This window comes from Erythrolamprus reginae, chromosome 2 (genome assembly GCF_031021105.1).
Source record: "Erythrolamprus reginae isolate rEryReg1 chromosome 2, rEryReg1.hap1, whole genome shotgun sequence".
NCBI lineage: Eukaryota > Metazoa > Chordata > Lepidosauria > Squamata > Dipsadidae > Erythrolamprus > Erythrolamprus reginae.
The window spans coordinates 163870910-163883524 of NC_091951.1; the positions used below are offsets into that span (position 1 = coordinate 163870910).

The window sequence follows — 12615 nt, forward strand, 5'->3', positions numbered from 1 at the left end:
GCTGATTTTTGGCCCTGGGAGGGAATTTTCAGCCTACGGAGAGCCTGGATGGGGCAGGGGAGGGCAAAAATTGGCCTACTGGGAACACTGGAAGTCAGAAAATGGGGGAGGAGGGGGTCATGGGGGGTAGGGTAGCAAGGGGGTGGGGGGTGGAGGGCACTGAATTATGGGTATGGGCATGTGTGTGCAAGCTTTTTTGGCACCTGACGGGGAAAAAGGTTTGCCATCTCTGCTCTAAATTGTGGCTCTGGCTGTGGTTGTCTTTTTTTTAAATTCCCAACTTGCTGTTGAGTTATACATTATTATCATTTGCAGTTTAGAAGACAGTTTGCTGAATTCATGTTTGAAATTTTTAAGAGGTGAAGAATCGAATGCCAGAAATGCAAATCCTGTTAAACAGTGAATATTTTTTAAAGTATTTTTTTTATTCTAAGACAATTTTATATAGGCTTAAAAAAACTATAGAAAGAAAAAAAAGGAAAAGAAAGAAAATGTAAAGAAATAAGAGAAAAGGGAAAGAGAACGGAAGAGAAAGAAAAGGAAAGAGTATCCTAAGAAGCAATTTCTAATAATCTTTGCAGCAGTTACAAACATGGTAATTACCATCTCCATCTTAGGCAGGTTTTTTTTTTAGCATTTGTAGCCTCACTGAAAAAAAGAGGAAGGGCTGCAGTTTGATATGTTAATCTTAGAAATTTTACCCAGCTGGGCCCAGTATAGTAAATTTAAAGCAGGGGTAAAATGCTCCCAGTTTGTTTGTGCCTGTCCGTTGTCAGAGAGCCAGTCGCAAAGGGAGCGTGAGGCTCCACCCACATGCCCGGACTTCACTATTTGGGTTCTTTTGCCCTCTGCACCTGCACAGAATGATTTGCACATGTGCAGAGGTAAAAGAACCAAATAGCAGCATCTGGGCAGGTGGGTGGAGCCTCATGCTCCCTTTGTGACCAGCTCTCCAACAACGAGGCATGAGCAAACCAGGAGCATTTCAACCCTGGTTTGAAGGCATCTATTGATCTCGTCAGCTATGTGACTTGGGATGTGGGCTGCATTGAAAATGTTATAAGACAAAGCTACATTTCAGCAGTTTCGTATGAGTAATTCCAAGACTAGTTTCCAGACTGTACTTTTTTTGTCCTTTGCTCATATCAGTTTTATCTTCCTGTCACTATTATGTATATTGCATGTGTAAAAAAAATGATATATAAAGATATTAGGGGAAGTCTTCTCTGATTTATCTGCAATCCCTTTTAATTCTTCTATTGCAAGTTGTTACTGTAAGCGTGAAACCGATAAACAATGATACCTCGTCTTAGAAACTTAATTTGTTCCATGACCAGGTTTGTAAGATGAAAAGTTCGTAAGATGAAGCAATTTTCCTCATAGGAATCAATATAAAAGCAAATAATGTGTGCAACCCCATCCCAAAAGTCACCCCTTTTGCCTTGTGCCACTGGGAATCCCCGCCTCCGGACTTCTGTTGCCAGCCGAAGCGCAGGGATTCCCCTGAGGCTCCCCTTGCTGGGATTCAAAGCAGTGCTGGCAAAAATGAAGGGATTCCCTTCGTATCACAAAAAGTTCGTATCACAAAAAGTTTGTACGAAGAGGGGTTCGTAAGATGAGGTATCACTGTATATACTACCAATCCCCCTGGCAGTTCAAATCGCAGTGAGGTTATGATGAAGGCAAATTAGCCTGAAATAGATCTATAGTAGTCTCCCTTTTCATTATCAGCCAAAATTTGTTACACTTACTGTATATATATATGTATGTGTGTATATATATGTAATTCTCTGCCTCACAAGGCAAAGGCTGCAAGTTCAAGTCCCAGTGAGGGTATGGCTAGCTGATGAGGCCTGATGAGGCCAGAACAAGCCCGAAATAGATCTTTCCTAATATCCCTTAATTCAGCAAAAACAAGTGACTCTCTCTCTCTCTCTCTCTCTCTCTCTCACACACACACACACAGTGTGTGGTGGTAGCAATGGTGTTGCATGAGTGTATATAGTATACATTGGGCACTTGAATCTTGATGAAGATATGTTTTTTGGCTTGTTGCTTTAATTCTCAAACACAAAAGTGATGCTAGGATTATGCTTTGGTTAGTAAGCACCAAATTGTCAATCAAAGTTATGTTCCTGGTGAGAATGGCCCTCTATATAAAAAGCTATCATATTTAGTTTTTATATATGTTTTTTTTAATTACATAAATCCATTCTGGATTGGTTCACTCAAGGTCACAAATTGTATTCATATACAATAATCTATTGTTTTTAGTTAAAGATTTTTCAAACCTACCCTAGATTTTTTTTTTTGCTTACCATACTAAATTGGGCAATGTCATGGAAGTGATTGGCATATTGGGCATGCTCCAAAACCCATTTTAGCCTCAAGCAAGTCTGACCTGGTTTGGGGTTTGAGTAACTTCCTCAGACAGCTCAATCCCTGATGCACACAACTGATTAACCTTATAACAGACTTGGAAGGGACCTTGGAGGTCTTCTAGTCCAACCCCCTGCTCAACAGGAGACCACATACTATTGCAAGAAAGTGACTGTCCAGTCTCTTCTTAAAAGCCTCCAGTGATGGGCCACCCAACAACTTCTGAAGCCAAGCTGTTCCATTGGCTAATCAAGTTCTCACTCAGGAAAGTTCTCCTTAGTTCTAGATTGCTTCTCTCCTTAGTTAGTTTCAATATGTTTTTCTTGACTTGTCTTCTGGTGGTTGACCCACTCACTTCTCTTGTGGCAGCCAATCAAAGAAGAGAGGGTGTGAAATATTTCTTTGAATAGGGTTTTCCAATCATATCCTATTTAATTCTCTTTTATAATGCCCGCCACTGAATGGAGAAGTCCTCTATCTTTTTAGTGGTTTCAGTTGGCTGCATAGAAGACAGAGAAAAAGGAGAAACATGAAGGTTGGTGCCACATTGAGGCCAACACTTGTGCTGGCCAGGAGATTAAAGTAATAGCAAAAGTGGCATGGACATAGGTCAGCTGGGTTGACAAATTGAGTTCCTTGGGAAGGGCATCACTGAGTTGGAGAGAGAGTGTGTGTGAGAGACACAGAGAAAGAGAAAGAGAAGGGGGGAGAAAGAGAGAGAGAAGGAAGGAAAGAAAGAAAGAAAGAAAGAAATTTGAATGGAGATGAATAGATATACAGTAGTCTCTTTGCCAATAAGTTATGTAAGCCCACTGAAACTAGTGGCAAAAACTGAAACTAGTGGCAAAAACTGCTTTTAGTCATTTCTAGGAAGTGTGGGTGAACAGACAGACACACACAAAGCATACTGGCATCCAATCATGGATTAAAGAGGGAATCCCCGTGTGTAGTAATCTTGCTTGTTTTTAAAAAAGGGATTTGGAAATTATTTGCCAAGAATCATAACCAGTGCCAGTTGTTTTGCCTCTGTCAGCCCCACCAGATAAGATTAGACTAGAAAATCAATTTCACAAGAAGATTGGAATTCTGTTTTATTGACAATGGTTTAATAATAAAAAAGTTGCAAGCCTGATTGTGCGTTATTCTACTTTCTCCTTATACTCCAGTGAGTAAAGGAGATATCTCCCTGAGCCACTTCCAAACATTATCCTACCCATCCCAGGGTTTAAGCTGGGATGTCCAACCCTGACAAGTTTAAAACCTGTGGACTTTGTCCCCCCAGAATTCCCCAGCCAGCCATTGAAATCAGTAAGTCTTAAAGTTTCCAAAGTTGGTCACCCTTGCTTTAAGGAATGTTTCAGCCCTCTTTGCCTAAATAATGGTTCTTGAATATTTTTTGTCAAGGTCATCTATCCTTCTCTCCACAGTCTCATATTTTTTCCTATAGGATGGGCAGGTCAGACCCCATGAGTTAGAATTATAATAGTTGTGTTTGTGGCTTTTTTATGTGCAAATGTTTCTTTATGTTTTTTCTTCAGAGCTTGCTGTAATCTCCCAAGTTTGGTTAAAATGAAACTTCATTCATTTCTCTCTTCTTATTCATTTTTTAAAAGTTCATTGCTGATGTTATTTTGTTGTACATTTTAGCTAAATAATATTTTAATTGTGTTACTGGACGGGGGGGTCTCTTCTCACAGTTGCTCATGCCCTCATCAGCTCGAGGCTCGATTACTGCAACATGTTCTACTTGGGGCTACCATTGAAGGACATATGGAGACTTCAATTAATCCAGCATGCAGCCATGTGAGCCGTGTTGGGTATACCAAGTATACCCATATCACTCCAGCACTCCGCAACCTGCACTGGTTGCCAATCAGTCTCCAAACGCAATTCAAGGTGTTGGTTATCACCTATAAAGCCCTACATGGCATTGGACCAGATTATTTACAGGACCGTCTTCTGCCTCATATATCCCAGCAACCAGTTAGATCACACAGAGTCAGCCTTCTCTGGGTCCTGTCGGCCAAACAATGCTGACTGGCAGGTCCATGGGAAAGGGCCTTCTCAGTTGCGGCCCCAATCCTGTAGAACAAACTCCCTCATACCACTGTCCTTGCCTTTCGAAAGGTGTTGAAAACACACCTATGCAGGCCTGGGGCTGTGAGCAATACAGTAGTATCTCGTGATACGACCCCCTCATCATACGAACTTTTTGAGATACGAACCCGGGGTTTGGAAAATTTTTGTCTCTTCTTACGAACTTTTTTCACCTTACGAACCCGCCGCCCGAACACCGAACCCAGAAGTTCGGCAAAAGTTCGGGTTCGGTGTTCGGGTTCGTAAGACTGTCGAGAAGCCCTGCCACCCGGCTGTCGCCTTTTGAAACAGCCGGGGGGCTTCTCGGCATTCCCCCGAATGTCAAACCCAGAAGTTCAGAAAAAGTTCGGGTTCGGGTTCGGGAGGTCACCGAGAAGCCCCGCCGCCCATCTGTCACCTTGCCAGAAGAGCCGCGGAGCTGTCGGCCAGTCGGGAGGCTCAAACAGAGGTGGGGTATCCCAATAGGGAATTCCATGAGCGGAGCTTTGACATCATGAAGACGTCCTTCCTGGCCAGCCAAAATGTTGACTCCAGGAAGGATGTCTCCGTGACATCAAAGCTCTGCCCATGGAATTCCCTATTGGGATTCCCCACCTCCGTTTGAGCCTCCCGACTGGCCGACAGTTCCGCGGCTCTTCTGGCAAGGTGACAGATGGGTGGCGGGGCTTCCCGGCAGCCTCCTGAACCCGAACACCGAACCCGAACTTTTGCAGAACTTCCGGGTTCGGCATTCGGGAGAACGCTGAGAAGCATTCGGTTGTTTCAAAAGGTGACAGCCGGGCAGCGGTGCCCAGCGGAGCGCTGTTTTTGCAATTTTTTTTGCTTGCACGCATTAATTGATTTTACATTGTTTCCCATGGGAAACATTGTTTCGTCTTACGAACTTTTCGCCTTACCAACCTCCTCCCAGAACCAATTAAGTTTGTAAGACGAGGTATTACTGTATTTCCTGCCCTGCCCAGTAGTGTGAATGAGAGATGGTTGACTATTTTATATTGGTTTTTTTTATTGTTCTAAACTTTTTAAAAATTGTTCATAATTAACTATTTTATTGTTATATTGTATTTCATTTTTGTAAGCTGGCCCGAGTCCGCGAGGAGAAGGGTGGCCTATAAATCTAATAAATAAAAAAACAAATAAATAAATACTCATTGTAACCCTATGAAGGCAGGCATTACAAAATGCAGACTATTAGATCATTTTTTTTCCTTTCCTTGTTCGTCCTTGAACTTAGCCAATGGGCTGCTGTATGAGGTCAAATAGACCTGGAGGATTCCAAATTAGGAGAGGCTACTCTTTGTTCTCCTACACAATGCAAATCCAATCTTTTGTAGCTTCTGTATTTTATACTTTATAAACCATATAAACTTCTCACTTATATTTGAAAGTGTGATAAAGTCCTGGTTGAATTCCCCCTGCACAACTTATTAAAACTCCCTCCCTTACATAATTATAAAGGATTTTTGCATACATAAAAAGTGCAAAGGAGAACCTCATGTGGATTTCCTCTTCGTTTTGTGGAAGTGCACAATTTTATTCCTTTTTACCTGTGCAGTGCTACCTGATCAAGGGTCATAAATTGCCTTGCAAGTGTTTGATACAGAACACGTGTTTGATACAGATCAAGTAGAACGTACTTCAGCCTCCCCCCCAAAACCTGGTTAGAGAAAACCCTGGTTCTAGCTGGCTGGAGAATTCTGAGAGTTGAAGTCCACAAGTCTTAAAGTTGCCAAATTTGAAGACCTCCGGCATAGTGTTTTGAATATGAATGACTGATTCTTTGCCTATTCTCTGGAATGAGATGCATGGGAGCAGCTGCTTTGCAATATGTCCCAGCTTATTAGTCTGTTGTGCTCGTCCTGCTTGGTTTGTTTTCCATAGTGTGTGTTTTGAGGTTGAAACCACACCAAACCTGTAGAGGAGGAAACCCAGGAGGGATTAAGAGGTCAGTCTGCTTTCTACACAGTTTCTGTATTTTGTCTGAATGCAAATGTCAAAGCTACTTGCTCCCACCAGTGTCACCAGAAACCCCTGGAGGGCACCGGTGGAATGTGACTTCCCTAAGCAAGAGCTAGTCCTCACGGACAAACATTGCTCTCCTGTGATAGAAGGCATTCAGAGGCCAGCATTTTCAGACTCTGAAAGGGTGGGCAGGTAAACCTTGCTCCCAGTGAAGGGCTAGCAAAATTTTTATTACCACACTGTGGCCGTGGCTTATGCAGGACGCCCTGCATTTTCTTTCAACATCTTTCAGTGCAAATTGGGTGCTCTGGGCTGAAGCTCCCTTTTCACTTCCCCACTGCATGTCCCTCCCCACGTCCAGGCAGTAGCCCACACCTGTTTGCTCCCCAAAGCTTCTGGCCTCCATTTCTTGCGAGACCTGCTCAGATTTGGATAAAGCAAGTCAGTGAGCCTGTGTGACTTTCCATACCTGGTCTATAAAGGCACCACATTCAGCTGAAGAAGTTATTTTCTGTTATGCTCCCCCAGGAAGAAGTAAACATTTCGTGTGTCCCCCCAACTCTCCACCAGGACAATTGCAATATTCAGCACATTTTCACTGATAAAATTCAAGCGGCTTATGAGCATAATTGGTGTGTAAGGTGTTTAAGTGACGCCTTAATTTGTTTATTTATTTGTTTGTTTGTTTGATTGATTTATATTTGGCTTCATACTATCTGCTGCCAACATTTTTAGACACAGTAAACATACCGGTCTTTTCTTGTCTCCCACTATAGTCACAGTGAAGCAAAGCGCTACGTGCACTTCATCATATTTCCTCATCTTAGTTTTGGAGAGACTTACGTTTGTCTCATTATCTCCGTCTCTCTCCTCCTTTCTTTTCATCCTTGTTAAATATTTTTCCATGGTATCTCTTAAGGGTCTTCTTATCTGCTCTTCATATCTCCTACTCTGTGCTGTGTGCTATTGTTAGGTGAAAAAAATCCCTACTCCCTGCAGCAAAAATAAAAAGCACATTCCCTGGGGTCACGTGCCCCCCAGGATTGTTCCAGGCCCCTCCAGTGGAGCCCGCCCCACTATTTGAGAAGCACTGTCTTAAAGGGAGATGAAGAGTCACATGTGAATGGTTTGACAAGATGACCTGGCATAAAGTGACATCTTAAATTCAGTTCCAGTGAATGTCAGTTTGATCAAATATAACATGTAGATACAATACCACCCCCACCCCCGCCTTTGAGCCCGGTTGCTAAAAGCAAATAATGTAAGATAACTAAAAGTCCTAGAGCCATTTTGGCTGAGACAAGGCTATGATACTGGACTCTTGGTGGCTCACATCAGAACATAAAATATATTTGAAAACATCATAAAAGATTAAGAAAAAAACAGTTAAAAAATCACATACATACATATTCAAGTCCAGACCTCATAAAATTGCGAGATCAATGCCCCAGGCCTGCCGGAAAAGGTAGCTTTAAAGGTAATAACCAATACCTTGAATTGAGCCAGTGCAGCTTGTGGAAGATTGGTGTAATGTGAGTGTACCTAGGTGCACCCATAACCACTCACATGGCTGCATTCTGGACCAATTGTAGCCTCCAAACGCTCTTCAGGGGTAGCCCCATGTAGAGTGAGTTGCAATAATCCAACCATGAAGTGATAAGGACATGAGTGACTGTGTGGAGTGTCTCCTGATCCAAGTAGTGTCGCAATTGGTGCACCAGACAAACCCATGCAAATGTCCCCTTAGCCACAGCTGTTTGTTTGTTTGTTTGTTTGTTTATTGATTGATTGGATTTGTATGCCTCCCCTCTCTGCCCCTCTTGGTGTTAGATGTTGATCCAATCTTCGCTGTGGGTCTAGGAGGACACCCAAATTGTGAACCCATTCTGAGGGAGACAATTTCTCTCCACCCCCCAGAGCCAAGGATGGACAGTCGATAGTCTTTAGGGGGCAGTACCCACAGTCACTCAGTCTTGTCAGGGTTAAGTCTGAGCCTGTTCACATCCATCCAGACCCTTACAGCTTCTAGGCACCGGCACATCACATCTACTACTTCACTGAACTAACATCGGGTGAGATATTTATTTATTTATTTATTTATTATTTAGATTTGTATGCCGCCTCTCTCCGCAGACTCGGGGCGGCTCACAGCAAGATACAGCAAATCATGACAAATCCAAATAAATTTAAAAGATTTAAAAAGATTTAAAAAGAACCCCATTTACTAACAAACACACACACACACACACACAAACATACCATGCATAAATTGTACATGCCCGGGGGAGGTGTTTCAGTTCCCCCATGCCTGACGGCAAAGGTGGGTTTTAAGGAGTTTACGGAAGGCAGGGAGAGTAGGGGCAGTTCTAATCTCTGGGGGGAGTTGGTTCCAGAGAGTCGGGGCCACCACAGAGAAGGCTCTTCCCCTGGGGCCCGCCAACCAACATTGTTTAGTTGACGGGACCCGGAGAAGATCCATTCTGTGGGACCTAATCGGTCGCTGGGATTCGTGCGGCAGGAGGCGGTCTCGGAGGTATTCTGGTCCAATGCCATGAAGGGCTTTAAAGGTCATAACCAACACTTTGAATTGTGACCGGAAATTGATTGGGGTATCATAAGCATATTGCTGATACCTCACCCCAAAATGTCAGATGACCCAGTGGTTTCATGTAGATATTGGATTTAGACCGGGTGAAGTCAAGTTCAAATTTCCAGTGAGCCACTAGGCTTGCCAGAAAACCTTGAGACAGTCAGGCAGGATAATGATACATATGAAAAGCAACATGTGCATAAAAATTGTAGCTTGGCAGCTACTGTTTAATACATTCATTGTACATTCAAACGAGATAAGCGTTTTCAGACCTCTGTTCTCAGGAGTTTAATCAATCCTACCGGGGACTCTTTCTGAAGAAGTTATCTAGGACTTCTTCATTTTTGTGTTGGGGTACTACAACGTATGTTCTGTCCTTGAAGAAGGCGTGGAAATGTCAGTTTCCACATAGAGTACTATCCTCACGCAGAACCTTCCTTTCCATCTTCCATGTCAGGTGTCCAGGAGGATTAACCTACTTCTTCCCCTGAGTTAGCTAGAGTTTATCATTGCAAGCTTTTAGTAGGTTGGTAAAAACTACTGTTATTCAAGCAAGGTTTTTGCTTTTTTTTTCAAGCTGAATGCCATTGTAAATTCTTTTATTTACAGTCTTATTCATTATACCCAAGCTTGAAGAAGAAGGCAAAATGAATACTAAAGATGTACAGTGGTACCTCTACTTAAGAACTTAATTCGTTCCGTGACCAGGTTCTTAAGTAGAAACATTCTTAAGTAGAAGCAATTTTCCCCATAGGAATCAATGTAAAAAGCAAAGAATGCGTGCAAACCCATTAGGAAAGAAATAAAAGCTCAGAATTTAGGTGGGAGGAGGAGGAAGAAGAGGAGGAGGACAGTCGCTGTCGATGGAAAAAGGTGAGGTGAGGGGAATCAAAAAAATCCAAAACTTTAAGGCTTAAAAAAAAAGAGGGACTCTGAGGCAGCGAGGAGGAACATGCGGTGCCTCCCATACACTGTGCCCGAGAGAGAAACCCAGGCAGGCGAGAGGGTGAAGCTCCCGCGCCTTTAACCGTAAAAGCGCTGCTGCTGTGCTGACAACTGCTTCCTCTTCCTTCTCATACTGAAGGGCTCCTCTCGCTCGCTCACTTTGTAACCGGTGCCTTTCCTTCACTGTGGTGACTCCTCGGTTTGGCTAAAGCCGAGTTGATCCAGCCAGGGCGAAGCGCCCCCTTTTGCCTTTCCGTGCCCAGATGTTCCAGGAGGCAATCTCACACTGGGTGTATGGGAGGCAGAGCGAGGGAGTCACCACAGTGAAGTGGTTTATTTCCTCTCCAAGCACCCAGAGAAGGAAAACGCTCTGTTCGCTTTGGGCTGCCCAGAGCGAAGGGAGCATTTCTTTTCTCTGGGTGCTGGCAGAGGTTTATTCCCTCTCCAAGTGCCCAGAGAAAGGAAAATGCTTCGTTCATTCTGGACTGCCAAAGCCTCCTTAAGCGCCACTGAAAGGCTCCTCTGGCAGCCCAGAAAAGCCCGAGATGGCTGGGATTAAAGGGGGAATGGCAGGAAACTGGCTGGGCCTTCATGCCGCTCTCAAATTTCCTGGGAAATTTTTCCAGGCTCGGGCTCTTAAGTAGAAAATGGTTCTTGAGAAGAAGCAAAAAAATCTTGAACACCGAGTTCTTATCTAGAAAAGTTCTTAAGTAGAGGCGTTCTTAGGTAGAGGTACTTCCTGATTAGCCCATTTTATTAATGATCTCACTGAAAAATTGCTTTATACGCTTTATAGTAGGGTTTATGGACATGTAGCACTCCAGATCTACTTACCGTCCCTACTTGGTTCAGAATTGTATGATTTTTTGTGCACACTTTTTCACCCTCTTTGCATGCGCAGATGGCCTTGTTCATACACAGAGGGTTAAAAAAAGAAAAGAAAATGGGGACATCTGGGTGGGTGGAGAGGCCAAACTGATAGCATTTCACCCTTGCTCCAGATATTGCTGAACTACAATTCTCAGCATCCCTCACTATTGGCAATCTTGCTAAAGTTGCTATGATTTGTGGTTTAGCAACGTCTATAGAACCAGAGGTTCCCCACACCTATTTTAAGGGGATTACCATTGAGAAGGGACTTTCTTTTTTAATGAAGACGTCATACAGACAATGGGTAACTAAGTCAATCAACAAAACAGTACCTGATGTCAAACAAACATATCCTTCACTTTTATTGAGCTGACAATCCTGATCACAAACTTTAAAAAAAAATACACATGTAATCTTTGTATCCTTGTTTTGAAGGCTAAAGAATGTTATTTGTTTCCATATAGAGGAGCACATAAACTCGTTGCTTGTTATGTTTCAATATGCTCTTTTTGAAATAGTTTTTACTTTTGGCTTGTGGACACAAGAATGTTCTGCATGTGTCAAACTTCCATCTTTCTAAATAGTGTAAAATGTATGTGGTTCCCAGCCTTTAAACTGGCTATACTAATACCATTTGTGATACACTAGTACCCCCATACTTTTCTATCCACGCAAAAACACCGTTTCTTTCATTACACCTACATACTACTTCATACACTTGTTAATTTTATTTATTTATTTGTATTCCACCTTTATTATTTTTACAAATAAGTCCAGGTAGCAAACATATCCAATATAATTTTCTTCTATTTTTCTCACAATAACTCTGTGAGGGGACCAGGGTTGAGAAAGAGGGACTGGCCCAAGGCCATCCAGCTGGCGTTCATGCATAAAGCAAGACTACAACTCACAGCCTCCTGCTTTCTACTCTGGCGCTTTAATCACTAGGCCAGTGATGGTGAACCTTTTAGACACTGAGTGTCCAAACTGCGCAGGCGTCCAAGCTAAAAGGTGTTCACGTGTGCAAACATGTGTATGCACGAACATGTATGTGCATGTATAAACATGCGACGTATGCATGTATGTGGACATGCATGCATGCACAGCAGAGACCTATAGACCAGCTGACTATTCCAATACTAGCACAGAAGCAAGAGGTAAGATCTTTTTCTTTTGTGAGCTTCTGTTTCGTTGTTTGAACAGTTTGGGGCAACAAGTGTGTGTGTCAGCAGAGAGGGCACTGCATGCCACTTCTGGCATGTGTGCCATAGGTTCACCATCACGGCACTAGACCAAACTGGCTCTCCTCCTACATCAGAAGGACCAGTGGAGATATGATAGCAGTGTTCCAATATCTCAGGGGTTGCCACAAAGAAGAAGGAGTCAACCTATTCTCCAAAGTACCAGAGGGTAGAACAAGAAGCAATGGATGGAAACTAAACAAGGAGAGAAGCAACTTAGAACTAAGGAGAAAATTCCTGACAATTAATCAGTGGAACAGCTTGCCACCAGAAGTTGTGAATGCCCCAACACTGGAAATTTTTAAGATGTTGGATAACCATTTATCTGAAGTAGTGTAGGGTTTCCTGCCTAAGCAGGGGGTTGGACTAGAAGACCTCCAAGATCCCTTCCAACTCTGTTGTTGCTGTTGTTGTTGCTGTTGTTGTTGTTGTTATTATCATCATCATCATCATTCATATAATGCCTACTTTCAACATTTTTGTCTTCCTCTTTTATTGTCAACAATTCCTTGATCTCTTTGACTATTTTCT

General features: G+C 42.9%; 1 long non-coding RNA gene across 1 annotated transcript in view; it reads left to right on the plus strand.

Moving 5' to 3' along the window:
• The window catches only part of LOC139158656 (uncharacterized), a 152781-nt gene that overhangs the window by 112353 nt on the left and 27813 nt on the right, over window positions 1-12615 (plus strand). The window lies entirely within an intron of this gene.